The sequence below is a fragment of the Salmo trutta genome, chromosome 16 (genome assembly GCF_901001165.1).
Source record: "Salmo trutta chromosome 16, fSalTru1.1, whole genome shotgun sequence".
Lineage (NCBI taxonomy): Eukaryota > Metazoa > Chordata > Actinopteri > Salmoniformes > Salmonidae > Salmo > Salmo trutta.
This window is the reverse complement of record NC_042972.1, coordinates 4,069,358-4,084,357: the sequence shown is the minus strand read 5'-3', so window position 1 is coordinate 4,084,357 and position 15,000 is coordinate 4,069,358.

Below are 15,000 nucleotides of genomic sequence, written 5' to 3'. Positions count from 1 at the left end.
ACTGCAGAGTGAAGGAAAAGCTGCCAAAAAGTTCTCAGCATATGTGGGAACTCCTTCAAGACTGTTGGAAAATAATTCCAGGTGAAGCTGGTTGAGAGAATGCCAAGAGTGTGCAAAGCTGTCATCAAGGCAAAGGGTGGCTACTTTGAAGAATCTCAAATATAAAATATTAGATTTGTTTAAGATTATTTTGGTTACTACATGATTCCATAAGTGTTCATTTATAGTGTTGATGTCTTCACTATTATTCTACAATGTAGAAAATGGTAAAAATAAAGAAAAACCCTTGAATGAGTAGGTGTGTCCAAACTTTTGACTGGTACTGTATGTACAAATGGAATGTAGGCCTATGTAATTTATGTGCAAATGGAATGTAGGGATATTTAGCTGAATTCGTTTGTTCCTGCTTTGCTAAGAAGAACGTCTGTTGTTCACAGCAGCATCTCTGTCAGGTCAGTTTGTGGGCTGTTCTGAAACTCTCTGTTCATGTTCCTCTCCCCTCTCTCCTTTCTCTCGGTCTCTCGGTTCCTCTACTCTTCTCTCCTTTCTCTCTGTCTCTCTGTTCCTCTCCTGTCCTCTCTCTCCTTTCTCTCTGACTCTCTGTTCCTGTTCTTCTCCTCTCCTCTCCTCTCCTCTCTCTGACTCTCTGTTCCTGTTCCTCTCCTCTCCTGTCCTCTGTCCTTTCTCTCTGACTCTCTGTTCCTCTCCTCTCCTGTCCTCTGTTTCTCGGTTCCTCTCCTGTCCTCTCTCCTTTCTCTCGGTCTCTCGGTTCCTGTTCCTCTCCTCTCCTGTCCTCTGTCTCTGTGTTCCTCTCCTCTCTCTGACTCTCTGTTTCTCTGTTCCTCTCCTGTCCTCTCTCTTTTCTCTCTTTTCTCTCTGACTCTCTGTTCCTGTTCCTCTCCTCTTCTCTGTTTCTCGATTCCTCTCCTCTCCTGTCCTCTCTCCTTTCTCATTTAAGATTACAGTAATGAAAGTAAGAAAGTTTTACATTAATCTGACAAGTCTGTTGGTTATATGTCTTATATACAGTATGTATTATGAAGGGGAGGAAAGGATAGCAGAGGAGAGAGGAGAGGAATCTCCCCTCCTCTCCTCTCCTTCCCCCTCCTCCTTTCCTCTCTCCTCCTCTCCTCCCCTTCCATCCTTAAGTCTCCTAATTTCCTCTCCCCTCCCTCCCTCTGCCCTCCCCTCTCCTCTAGATGACAATGTAGTGTGTTGATTAGGGAGCAGACTGGTGGCGCTGTTAGCCGCTGTGAGTGGCATATACTGTCTCTCTCTGCCTGCCTGCCTGCCTGCCTGCCTGCCTGCCTGGTGGAGCCGTGGAGAGCAGAGCAAACAGACCGGCTCGTACTGGGACGCAACACTGCCTTGCTGCTAGGTAGCAGCCCACCTCTCTCCTGCCTCTCTCTCTCCCCATCCCTCCATCTCTCCCTCCCTCCACCTCTCTCCTGCCTCTCTCCCTCCCCATCCCTCTCTCCTTCTCTCTCACTCTCTCCATCTCTTTCTCACTATCTCCCCATCCCTCCCTCCCTCCCCACCCCTCCCTCCTTCTCTCTCACTCTCTCTGTCTCCCTCCATCTCTTTCTCACTATCTCTCCATCCTCTCGCTCTCCCTCCATGCCGCCTCCCCCTCTCTCTCTCCCTCCCTCCCTCTCTCTCTCTCTCTCTCTCTCTCTCTCTCCATCCCTCTCTCCCTCCCCATCCCTCTCTCTCTCTCTCTCTCCCTCCCTCCCTCCCCATCCCTCTCTCCCTCCCTCCACCTCTCTCCTGCCTCTCCCTCCCCATCCCTCTCTCCCTCCCTCCACCTCTCTCCTGCCTCTCTCCCTCCCGATCCCTCTCTCCCTCTCTCCTGCCTCTCTCCCGCCTCCCACCATCGATGCTGTTGCTGTTACTGCAGAGCTGTCTGCTTCACAGTCAAACCAAGGGCATCCTCTCTCTAATATAGTTCCTTCGCTCCTTCTCTCTCCGTCTCCCTCCATCTCTTTCTCACTATCTCCCCATCCCTCCCTCCCTCCCTCCCCATCCCTCCCTCCTTCTCTCTCACTCTCTCTGTCTCCCTCCATCTCTTTCTCACTATCTCTCCATCCTCTCGCTCTCCCTCCATGCCGCCTCCCCCCTCTCTCTCTCCCTCTCTCTCTCCCTCCCTCTCTCTCCATCCCTCTCTCCCTCCCCATCCCTCTCTCTCTCCCTCCCTCCCTCCCCATACCTCCCTCCCTCTCTCTCTCTCTCTCCTCTCTCCATGCCTCTCTCCCTCCCCATCCCTCTCTCCATCCCTCCCTCCCTCCCCTCTCTCCATCCCTCTCTCCCTCCCCATCTCTCTCCATCCCTCTCTCCCCATCCCTCCCCTCTCTCCATCCCTCTCTCCCTCCCCATCCCTCTCTCTCTCCCTCCCTCCCCATCCCTCCCTCCCTATCCCTCCCCTCTCTCCCCATCTCTCTCCATCCCTCTCTCCATCCCTCTCTCCCTCCCCATCTCTCTCCATCCCTCTCTCCCTCCCTCTCTCTCTCTCCCATGCAGGCAGCAGAGGCCCATAGCTTCCGGGTTGCGTTGACAGGGTGAACCCACCACAGGTCAGAGCTGTTCTCGTCTACAGGCCAAAGGAGAGAACAGAAGGAAGAGACAGTTGCTGCTTGGTAATGTTGGCTATTGATGCAGTAGTGATGGGGGCTCCCGAGTGGCGCGTCGGTCTAAGGCACTGCATCTCAGTGCTAGAGGCGTCCCTGAAGACCCTGGTTCGATATCACAACTGGTCGTGATTGAGAATCCCATAGGGCGGCGCACAATTGGCCCAGCGTCGTCCGGGTTAGGGTTTGACTGGGGTAGGCCGTCATTGTAAATAAGAATTTGTTCTTAACTGACTTGCCTAGTTAAATAAAAGGTTAAACATTTTTTTTAAATGCAGATAGGAGAACAGAAGGAGTAGGAGGATTAGAATAGATGAGCTGCTGTCTTCTACATATCAGAGGAGAGGAGAGGAGAGGAGAGGAGAGGAGAGGAGAGGAGAGGAGAGGAGAGGAGAGGAGAGGAGAGGAGAGGGGAGGGGAGGAGAGGAGAACAGAGGAGAGGAGAGGAGAGGAGAGGAGAGGAGAGGAGAGGAGAGGAGAGGAGAGGAGAGGAGAGGAGAGGAGAGGAGAGGAGAGGAGAGGAGGGGAGAGGAGAGGAGAGGAGAGGAGAGGAGAGGAGAACAGAGGAGAGGAGAGGAGAGGAGAGGAGAGGAGAGGAGAGGAGAGGAGAGGAGAGGAGAGGAGAGGAGAGGAGACAAGAGGAGAGGAGAGGAGAGGAGAGGAGAGGAGAGGAGAGGAGATGGGAGGAGAGGAGAACAGAGGAGAGGAGAGGAGAGGAGAGGAGACGAGACGAGACGAGACGAGACGAGACGAGACGAGAGGAGAGGAGAGGAGAGGAGAGGAGAGGAGAGGAGAGGAGACAAGAGGAGAGGAGAGGAGGGAAGAGGAGAGGAGAGGAGAGGAGAGGAGAGGAGACAGAGGAGAGGAGAGGAGAGGAGAGGAGAGGAGAGGAGAACAGAGGAGAAGAGAGGAGAGGAGAGGAGAGGAGAGGAGATGGGAGGAGAGGAGAACAGAGGAGAGGAGAGGAGAGGAGAACAGAGGAGAGGAGAGGAGAGGAGAGGAGAGGAGAGGAGAACAGAGGAGAGGAGAGGAGAGGAGAGGAGAGGAGAGGAGAGGAGAGGAGAGGAGAGGAGAGGAGACGAAAGGAGAGGTGAGGAGAACAGAGGAGAGGAGAACAGAGGAGAGGAGAACAGAGGAGAGGAGAACAGAGGAGAACAGAAGGAGTAAGAGGATTAGAATAGATGAGCTGCTGTCTTCTACATATCAGAGGAGAGGAGAGGAGAGGAGAGGAGAGGAGAGGAGAGGAGATGGGAGGAGAGGAGAACAGAGGAGAGGAGAGGAGAGGAGAGGAGAGGAGAGGAGAACAGAGGAGAGGAGAACAGAGGAGAGGAGAGGAGAGGAGAGGAGAGGAGAGGAGAGGAGAGGAGACGAAAGGAGAGGAGAGGAGAACAGAGGAGAGGAGAACAGAGGAGAGGAGAACAGAGGAGAACAGAGGAGAGGAGAGAAGACAAGAGGAGAGGAGAGGAGAACAGAGGAGAACAGAGGAGAACAGAGGAGAGGAGAGAAGACAAGAGGAGAACAGAGGAGAGGAGAGGAGAGGAGAGGAGAGGAGAGGAGAGGAGAGGAGGAGAGGAGAGGAGAGAGAGGAGAGGAGAGGAGAGGAGGGGAGGGGATGTAATCGTTCATAATGTTTTGTCCAGTCAGTGTATATTATATGTTCCTATAAGCCACTAAGATTCCTTAGACAAAATGCTGTGTTCATAATGCAATATCTACCCAATAATAATTATAAACGACTACAAAACATGTCCAACTCGATAGCGTTCATGTATTTTAATAAGAACTCCTTAACCTGACCTAGATTAGCTATGGTGGGGTTACTATGGAGAAACTATGGAAAACACAGCAACTATGACCCAGCCAGCGTCCCTGGCCTAGATAAAACAGCTACTCCTACAGCCTAGATAAAACAGCTACTCCTACAGCCTATTTAAAACAGCTAGCTACTCCTACAGCCTGGATAAAACAGCTACTCCTACAGCCTAGATAAAACAGCTACTCCTACAGCCTGGATAAAACAGCTACTCCTACAGCCTGGATAAAACAGCTACTCCTACAGCCTAGTTAAAACAGCTACTCCTACAGCCTAGATAAAACAGCTACTCCTACAGCCTAGTTAAAACAGCTACTCCTACAGCCTAGATAAAACAGCTACTCCTACAGCCTAGATAAAACAGCTACTCCTACAGCCTGGATAAAACAGCTACTCCTACAGCCTAGTTAAAACAGCTACTCCTACAGCCTAGTTAAAACAGCTACTCTTACAGCCTAGATAAAACAGCTACTCCTACAGCCTGGATAAAACAGCTACTCCTACAGCCTAGTTAAAACAGCTACTCCTACAGCCTAGTTAAAACAGCTACTCCTACAGCCTAGTTAAAACAGCTACTCCTACAGCCTTGATAAAACAGCTACTCCTACAGCCTGGATAAAACAGCTACTCTTACAGCCTAGATAAAACAGCTACTCCTACAGCCTAGTTAAAACAGCTAGCTACTCCTACAGCCTGGATAAAACAGCTACTCCTACAGCCTAGTTAAAACAGCTACTCCTACAGCCTAGTTAAAACAGCTACTCCTACAGCCTAGTTAAAACAGCTACTCTTACAGCCTAGATAAAACAGCTACTCCTACAGCCTAGATAAAACAGCTACTCCTACAGCCTAGTTAAAACAGCTACTCCTACAGCCTAGTTAAAACAGCTACTCCTACAGCCTAGTTAAAACAGCTACTCCTACAGCCTAGTTAAAACAGCTACTCCTACAGCCTAGTTGAAACAGCTACTCCTACAGCCTAGTTAAAACAGCTACTCCTACAGCCTAGTTAAAACAGCTACTCCTACGATAACCAGCTACTCCTACAGCCTAGTTAAAACAGCTACTCTCCTACAGCCTAGTAAACAGCGACTACTCCTACAGCCTAGTTTAAAACAGCTACTCCTACAGCCTAGTTAAAACAGCTACTCCTACAGCCTAGTTAAAACAGCTACTCCTACAGCCTAGTTAAAACAGCTACTCCTACAGCCTGGATAAAACAGCTACTCCTACAGCCTAGTTAAAACAGCTACTCTTACAGCCTAGTTAAAACAGCTACTCCTACAGCCTAGTTAAAACAGCTACTCCTACAGCCTAGTTAAAACAGCTACTCCTACAGCCTAGTTAAAACAGCTACTCCTACAGCCTAGATAAAACAGCTACTCCTACAGCCTAGTTAAAACAGCTACTCCTACAGCCTAGTTAAAACAGCTACTCCTACAGCCTAGTTAAAACAGCTACTCCTACAGCCTAGTTAAAACAGCTACTCCTACAGCCTGGATAAAACAGCTACTCCTACAGCCTAGTTAAAACAGCTACTCCTACAGCCTAGTTAAAACAGCTACTCCTTCAGCCTAGTTAACAGCTACTCCTACAGCCTAGTTAAAACAGCTACTCCTACAGCCTAGTTAAAACAGCTACTCCTACAGCCTAGATAAAACAGCTACTCCTACAGCCTGGATAAAACAGCTACTCCTACAGCCTAGTTAAAACAGCTACTCCTACAGCCTAGTTAAAACAGATACTCCTACAGCCTAGTTAAAACAGCTACTCCTACATATACTGATCCATATTATAGTTACACACCTACAGAAACACATAGCTACCAATATGAAGATGGGTGATATTAAAGTGCAGATCTGTCACATTAACTCCTTAGTTCTATGTCGTACAATGATGTCGTACAATGATGTCATACAATGATGTCATACAATATCATACAATGATGTCATATAATGATGACACATAATGATGACATATAATGATGTCATATAATGATGTCATACAATATCATACAATAATGTCATACAATGATGTCATACAATATCATACAATGATGTCATACAATGATGTCATAGAAGTATGCTAATTACTCATACCCAGAGCTTGACTTGGACTGAAATAGGTGTTGGTAATAATTTTTTGTGTGCCGGTACTGGTTACATTTAGGTGCAGGAACTCTGCAAGAGTTTTAAGCCAATATTATATAAGAGGAACAGGAAGCAGTAGAAATGTTAAGTTGCCAGATCTCGTCTCCGGTGAGCTCTTGCCAAGTCAGGCACTAAACATACAGGAGAAAGGAAGAGTATCTCTAGGCAGGTAGTCAGGCTGTAGTACCGATAGGATGTTTACTGACCGGTTTCAACCCGGATGTTATTGTTTACTGACCGGTTTCAACCTGGATGTTATTGTTTACTGACCGGATTCATCCTGGATGTTATTGTTTACTGACCGGATTCATCCTGGATGTTATTGTTTACTGACCGGTTTCAACCTGGATGTTATTGTTTACTGACCGGATTCATCCTGGATGTTATTGTTTACTGACCGGTTTCAACCTGGATGTTATTGTTTACTGACCGGATTCATCCTGGATGTTATTGTTTACTGACCGGTTTCAACCTGGATGTTATTGTTTACTGACCGGATTCATCCTGGATGTTATTGTTTACTGACCGGTTTCATCCTGGATGTTATTGTTTACTGACCGGTTTCAACCCGGATGTTATTGTTTACTGACCGGTTTCAACCTGGATGTTATTGTTTACTGACCGGATTCATCCTGGATGTTATTGTTTACTGACCGGTTTCATCCTGGATGTTATTGTTTACTGACCGGTTTCAACCTGGATGTTATTGTTTACTGACCGGTTTCAACCTGGATGTTATTGTTTACTGACCGGTTTCAACCTGGATGTTATTGTTTACTGACCGGATTCATCCTGGATGTTATTGTTTACTGACCGGTTTCATCCTGGATGTTATTGTTTACTGACCGGTTTCAACCCGGATGTTATTGTTTACTGACCATGACCATCATGACTAGTGTTAGAGCTGGCTGAACAACCTTTCATACCTGAATACACAAAGACGTTAGCATATAGCTCAATTTAACCTATATAGAGTAGCTTAAAGATGTTAGCATGTAGCTCAATTTAACCTATATAGAGTAGCTTAAAGATGTTAGCATGTAGCTCTATTTAACCTATATAGAGTAGCTTAAAGATGTTAGCATGTAGCTCAATTTAACCTATATAGAGTAGCTTAAAGATGTTAGCATGTAGCTCAATTTAACCTATATAGAGTAGCTTAAAGATGTTAGCATGTAGCTCAATTTAACCTATATAGAGTAGCTTAAAGATAATAGCATGTAGCTCTATTTAACCTACATAGAGGAGTTTACAGAGGTTAGCATGAAGCTATATTTACAACTCGAGCATTACAACTGCCCCAGAGCATTACAACTGTCCTAGAGCATTACAACTGTCCCACAGCATTACAACTGTCCCAGAGCATTACAACTGTCCCAGAGCATTACAACTGTCCCACAGCATTACAACTGTCCCAGAGCATTACAACTGTCCCACAGCATTACAACTGTCCCAGAGCATTACAACTGTCCCACAGCATTACAACTGTCCCACAGCATTACAACTGTCCCAGAGCATTACAACTGTCCCACAGCATTACAACTGTCCCACAGCATTACAACTGTCCTAGAGCATTACAACTGTCCCACAGCATTACAACTGTCCCACAGCATTACAACTGTCCCACAGCATTACAACTGTCCCACAGCATTACAACTGTCCCACAGCGTTACAACTGTCCCACAGCATCACAACTGTCCCATTACAACTGTCCCACAGCGTCACAACTGTCCCATTACAACTTGTCCCACAGCATTACAACTGTCCCACAGCCCTACAACTGTCCCAGAGCATTACAACTGTCCCACAGCGTCACAACTGTCCCATTACAACTTGTCCCAGAGCATTACAACTGTCCCACAGCGTCACAACTGTCCCATTACAACTTGTCCCAGAGCATTACAACTGTCCCACTGCATCACAACTGTCCCATTACAACTTGTCCCAGAGCATTACAACTGTCCCACTGCATCACAACTGTCCCATTACAACTTGTCCCAGAGCATTACAACTGTCCCACTGCATCACAACTGTCCCATTACAACTGTCCCACAGCATCACAACTGTCCCAGAGCATTACAACTGTCCCAGAGCATTACAACTTGTCCCAGAGCATTACAACTGTCCCACAGCGTCACAACTGTCCCAGAGCATTACAACTGTCCCAGAGCATTACAACTGTCCCACAGCATTACAACTGCCCAGAGCATTACAACTGTCCCACAGCATTACAACTGCCCCAGAGCATTACAACTGTCCCACAGCGTCACAACTGTCCCAGAGCATTACAACTGTCCCACAGCATTACAACTGCCCCAGAGCATTACAACTGTCCCACAGCATTACAACTGCCCCAGAGCATTACAAACTGTCCCACAGCATTACAACTGTCCCACAGCATTACAACTTGTCCCAGAGCATTACAACTGTCCTAGAGCATTACAACTGTCCCAGAGCATTACAACTGTCCCACAGCATTACAACTGTCCCAGAGCATTACAACTGTCCCACAGCATTACAACTGTCCCAGAGCATTACAACTGTCCCACAGCATTACAACTGTCCCACAGCATTACAACTGTCCCAGAGCATTACAACTGTCCCACAGCATTACAACTGTCCCATTAAAACTGTCCCATTACAACTGTCCCAGAGCATTACAACTGTCCCAGAGCATTACAACTTGTCCCAGAGCATTACAACTGTCCCACAGCGTCACAACTGTCCCAGAGCATTACAACTGTCCCAGAGCATTACAACTGTCCCACAGCATTACAACTGCCCCAGAGCATTACAACTGTCCCACAGCATTACAACTGCCCCAGAGAATTACAACTGTCCCACAGCGTCACAACTGTCCCAGAGCATTACAACTGTCCCACAGCATTACAACTGCCCCAGAGCATTACAACTGTCCCACAGCATTACAACTGTCCCAGAGCATTACAACTGTCCCACAGCATTACAACTGTCCTAGAGCATTACAACTGTCCCACAGCATTACAACTGTCCCACAGCATTACAACTGTCCCAGAGCATTACAACTGTCCCACAGCATTACAACTGTCCCAGAGCATTACAACTGTCCCACAGCGTTCCAACTGTCCCAGAGCATTACAACTGTCCCACAGCCCTACAACTGTCCCACAGCATTACAACTGTCCCACAGCATTACAACTGTCCCAGAGCATTACAACTGTCCCACAGCATTACAACTGTCCCACAGCCCTACAACTGTCCCAGAGCATTACAACTGTCCCACAACGTCACAACTGTCCCATTACAACTTGTCCCAGAGCATTACAACTGTCCCACAGCGTTCCAACTGTCCCACAGCGTTCCAACTGTCCCAGAGCATTACAACTGTCCCACAGCCCTACAACTGTCCCACAGCATTACAACTGTCCCACAGCATTACAACTGTCCCAGAGCATTACAACTGTCCCACAGCGTTACAACTGTCCCACAGCATCACAACTGTCCCATTACAACTGTCCCACAGCGTCACAACTGTCCCATTACAACTTGTCCCACAGCATTACAACTGTCCCACAGCCCTACAACTGTCCCAGAGCATTACAACTGTCCCACAGCGTCACAACTGTCCCATTACAACTTGTCCCAGAGCATTACAACTGTCCCACAGCGTCACAACTGTCCCATTACAACTTGTCCCAGAGCATTACAACTGTCCCACTGCATTACAACTTGTCCCAGAGCATTACAACTTGTCCCAGAGCATTACAACTGTCCCACTGCATCACAACTGTCCCATTACAACTTGTCCCAGAGCATTACAACTGTCCCACTGCATCACAACTGTCCCATTACAACTGTCCCACAGCATCACAACTGTCCCAGAGCATTACAACTGTCCCAGAGCATTACAACTTGTCCCAGAGCATTACAACTGTCCCACAGCGTCACAACTGTCCCAGAGCATTACAACTGTCCCAGAGCATTACAACTGTCCCACAGCATTACAACTGCCCCAGAGCATTACAACTGTCCCACAGCATTACAACTGCCCCAGAGCATTACAACTGTCCCACAGCGTCACAACTGTCCCAGAGCATTACAACTGTCCCACAGCATTACAACTGCCCCAGAGCATTACAACTGTCCCACAGCATTACAACTGCCCCAGAGCATTACAACTGTCCCACAGCATTACAACTGTCCCACAGCATTACAACTTGTCCCAGAGCATTACAACTGTCCTAGAGCATTACAACTGTCCCAGAGCATTACAACTGTCCCACAGCATTACAACTGTCCCAGAGCATTACAACTGTCCCACAGCATTACAACTGTCCCAGAGCATTACAACTGTCCCACAGCATTACAACTGTCCCACAGCATTACAACTGTCCCAGAGCATTACAACTGTCCCATTACAACTGTCCCATTACAACTGTCCCATTACAACTGTCCCATTACAACTGTCCCAGAGCATTACAACTGTCCCACAGCATTACAACTGTCCCATTACAACTGTCCCAATACAACTGTCCCATTACAACTGTCCCACAGCATTACAACTGTCCCACAGCATTACAACTGTCCCAGAGCATTACAACTGTCCCATTACAACTGTCCCACAGCATTACAACTGTCCCACAGCATTACAACTGTCCCACAGCATTACAACTGCCCCAGAGCATTACAACTGTCCCACAGCATTACAACTGTCCCACAGCATTACAACTGTCCCAGAGCATTACAACTGTCCTAGAGCATTACAACTGTCCCAGAGCATTACAACTGTCCCACAGCATTACAACTGTCCCAGAGCATTACAACTGTCCCACAGCATTACAACTGTCCCAGAGCAATTACAACTGTCCCACAGCATATACAACGGGTCCCACAGAGCATTACAACTGTCCCACAGCAATTACAACTGTCCCACAGCATTACAACTGTCCCCAGAGCATTACAACTGTCCCACACGCATTACAACTGTCCCATTACAACTGTCCCATTACAACTGTCCCATTACAACTGTCCCAGAGCATTACAACTGTCCCACAGCATTACAACTGTCCCATTACAACTGTCCCATTACAACTGTCCCACAGCATTACAACTGTCCCACAGCATTACAACTGTCCCAGAGCATTACAACTGTCCCATTACAACTGTCCCACAGCATTACAACTGTCCCACAGCATTACAACTGTCCCACAGCATTACAACTGTCCCAGAGCATCACAACTGTCCCACAGCATTACAACTGTTCCACAGCATTACAACTGTCCCAGAGCATTACAACTGTCCCACAGCATTACAACTGTCCCACAGCATTACAACTGTCCCAGAGCATCACAACTGTTCCACAGCATTACAACTGTCCCAGAGCATCACAACTGTTCCACAGCATTACAACTGTCCCACAGCATTACAACTGTCCCAGAGCATCACAACTGTTCCACAGCATTACAACTGTCCCACAGCATTACAACTGTCCCATTCCAACTGCCATCCAGCAGGTGGTGAATAAGGATCGGAATTACGGCACAATTCGGGTTTTTTTCATGGAAGAAAAACCCCATCGATTTTGAAGATACAGTTTTATCACAGTTACAATGCTTGGAACGGAAGTTCTAAATGAACGATACAGCCTAACATTCTGGATACAACGTTTATCCGTGATGCGAGAGCTGTCTACATTCCCAGATGTCCCGTCAGTTGTACCAGAACATACGCATCACTTCCTGTTCTGTGTGTCCGTTCTATTCTGGAGGTGACCTGTGAACCTTGGTGAGGTCTCCAGCTGGATTTTAGCGTCTACAACATCTATGAAGTCTGATCAAATGGCACCCTATTTCACATACAGTGTAGTGCACTACTTTTGATGAAAACCCATAGGTCTCTGGTCAAAAGTAGTGCCCTACATTGGAGTGCACTATATATTCTATTTGGGATGTAAACAAACAGAAATCTCAGATAGACTTTGAAAGAAATGCATTTGATTGGATTTCCCATCAAAAAGACAGTTCAAGATACACACATTGCAAAAAGGAAATGGACTTTTTTGTTTTCTCTCTGTTATCCCTGTACCCTGTGTGTATGTGTTTTTTTTTAAAAACCGGCAAATAAAAAAATCAAATCAATCAAACCATGAAGTCAAGAGAGCATGTCACATGACCACAGGAGGAAGAGGAAGAGTTACCATGACAACACCTCACGTTTAACTCTGTATTGAAGTTGTGTTCTTTTCTTCTGTATTTTTCAAAACATATTTCTAAATCTACACTGAACAAAAATATAAAAACGCAACATGCAACAATTTAAAAGATTTTACTGAGTTACAATTCATTATAAGGAAAATCAGGCAATTGAAATAAAGTAATTAGGTCCTAATCTATGGATTTCATATGACTGGGAACACAGATATCCATCTGTTGGTCATAGATACCTTAACAAATAGGTAGAGGCGTGGATCAGAAAACCAGTCAGTATCTGGTGTGACCACCATTTCCCTCATGCAGCGCGACACATCTCCTTCACATAGAGTTGATCAGGCTGTTGATTGTGGCCTGTAGAATGTTGTCCCCACTCCTCTTCAATGGCTGTGCGAAGTTGCTGGATATCGGCGGGAACTGGAACACGCTGTTGTACACGTTGATCCAGAGTATCCCAAACATGCTCAATGGGTTACATGTCTGGTGAGTATGCAGGCCATGGAAGAACTGGGGCATGTTCAGCTTCCAGGAATTGTGAACAGATTCTTGCGACGTGGGGTCGTGCATTATCATGCTGAAACATGAGGTGATGGTGGTGGATGAATGGCACGACAATGGGCCTCAGGATCTCGTCACGGTATCTCTGTGCATTCAAATTGCCATCGATAAACTGCAATTGTGTTCGTTGTCCCTAGCTTATGCCTGCCCAATACATAACCCCACCTCCACCATGGGGCCCATACCATAACCCCACCGTCACCATGGGACACTGTTCACAACGTTGACATCAGCAAACCGCTCGTCCATAAGTCTGCCATCTGCCCGGTACAGTTGAAACCGGGATTCATCCATGAAGAGCACACTTCTCCAACGTGCCAGTGACCATCGAAGGTGAGCATTTGCCCACTGAAGTCGGTTACGACGCCGAACTGCAGTCAGGTCAAGACCCTGGTGAGGACGACGAGCATGCAGATGAGCTTCCCTGAGACGGTTTCTGACAGTTTGTGCAGAAATTCTTCGGTTGTGTAAACCCAAAGTTTCATCAGCTGTCCAGGGTGGCTGGTCTCAGACGATCCCGCAGGTGAAGAAGCAGGATGTGGAGGTCCTGGGCTGGCGTGGTTACACGTGGTCTGTGGTTGTGAGGCCGGTTGGACGTTGTCACGACTTCCACCGAGGCTGATTCCTCTCCCTGTTCAGGCGGTGCTCGGCAGTCGGCGTCGCAAGCCTACTAGCCGTCACCGATCCATTTTCTCTTTTTCCGTTTGTTTTGTCTTTGGTTTTTTCACACCTGGTTTCATTTGCTTTAATGTCTGTGTGTATATTTTACCCCTGTTGCCTGCTTAGGTTTGTGTGGGATTATTTGTTTGAGGTTGCTCGTTGAGCTTGTGCCTCAGTTTATTTCACCTATATACCGATTATAAGTTTGAGGAGCGTTGTTTTTTTCCTCCTTCCGTGAGTAACTGTATTCTCTTTTTGTCGTGGGCGTTGTTATTGGTATTGTATCTGTCCTTCTTGTTGTGGACTTGCCTATCAAAAGACGCTCCTTGGACATCTCTGCTCTCCTGCGCTTGACTCCTTCACCTACCTTAGGTGTTAGAGCGTTGGACTAGTAACAGAAAGGTTGCAAGTTCAAATCCCCGAGCTGACAAGGTACAAATCTGTCGTTCTGCCCCTAGAGGGCAGTTAACCCACTGTTCCTAAGCGTCATTGAAAATAAGAATTTGTTCTTAACTGACTTGCCTAGTAAAATAAAGGTAATAAAAAATAACAAATTTTAAACCTAACAGAGGTCCTGCCAAATCCTCTAAAACGAAGTTGGAGGTGGCTTATGGTAGAGAAATGAACATTCAAATCTCTGGCAACAGCTCTGGTGGACATTCCTGCAGTCAGCATGCCAATTGCACGCTCCCTCAAAACTTGAGACATCTGTGTCATTGTGTTGTGTGACAAAACTGCACAGCTCTTTAAGTTCTTGACCATATTTTACATGGTGGTGGGGGGGGGTTCACAGCTCTACATGGTTAGTTAGAGTTCAGTCGGGGTGAACCAGCGATGATAAGTGACGATAATAAAATAAAAATATAACAAATGCTTGTGGGGGATGGTAGTGAAATCAGTCCTGCTCTCTTCAGCAGAAACAGCAGTGATTGAGGATGCACACAACAGTGCACTACTTTTGACCAGGGCCAATAAGGGTAGTGCACTATATAGGGAATATGGTGTTT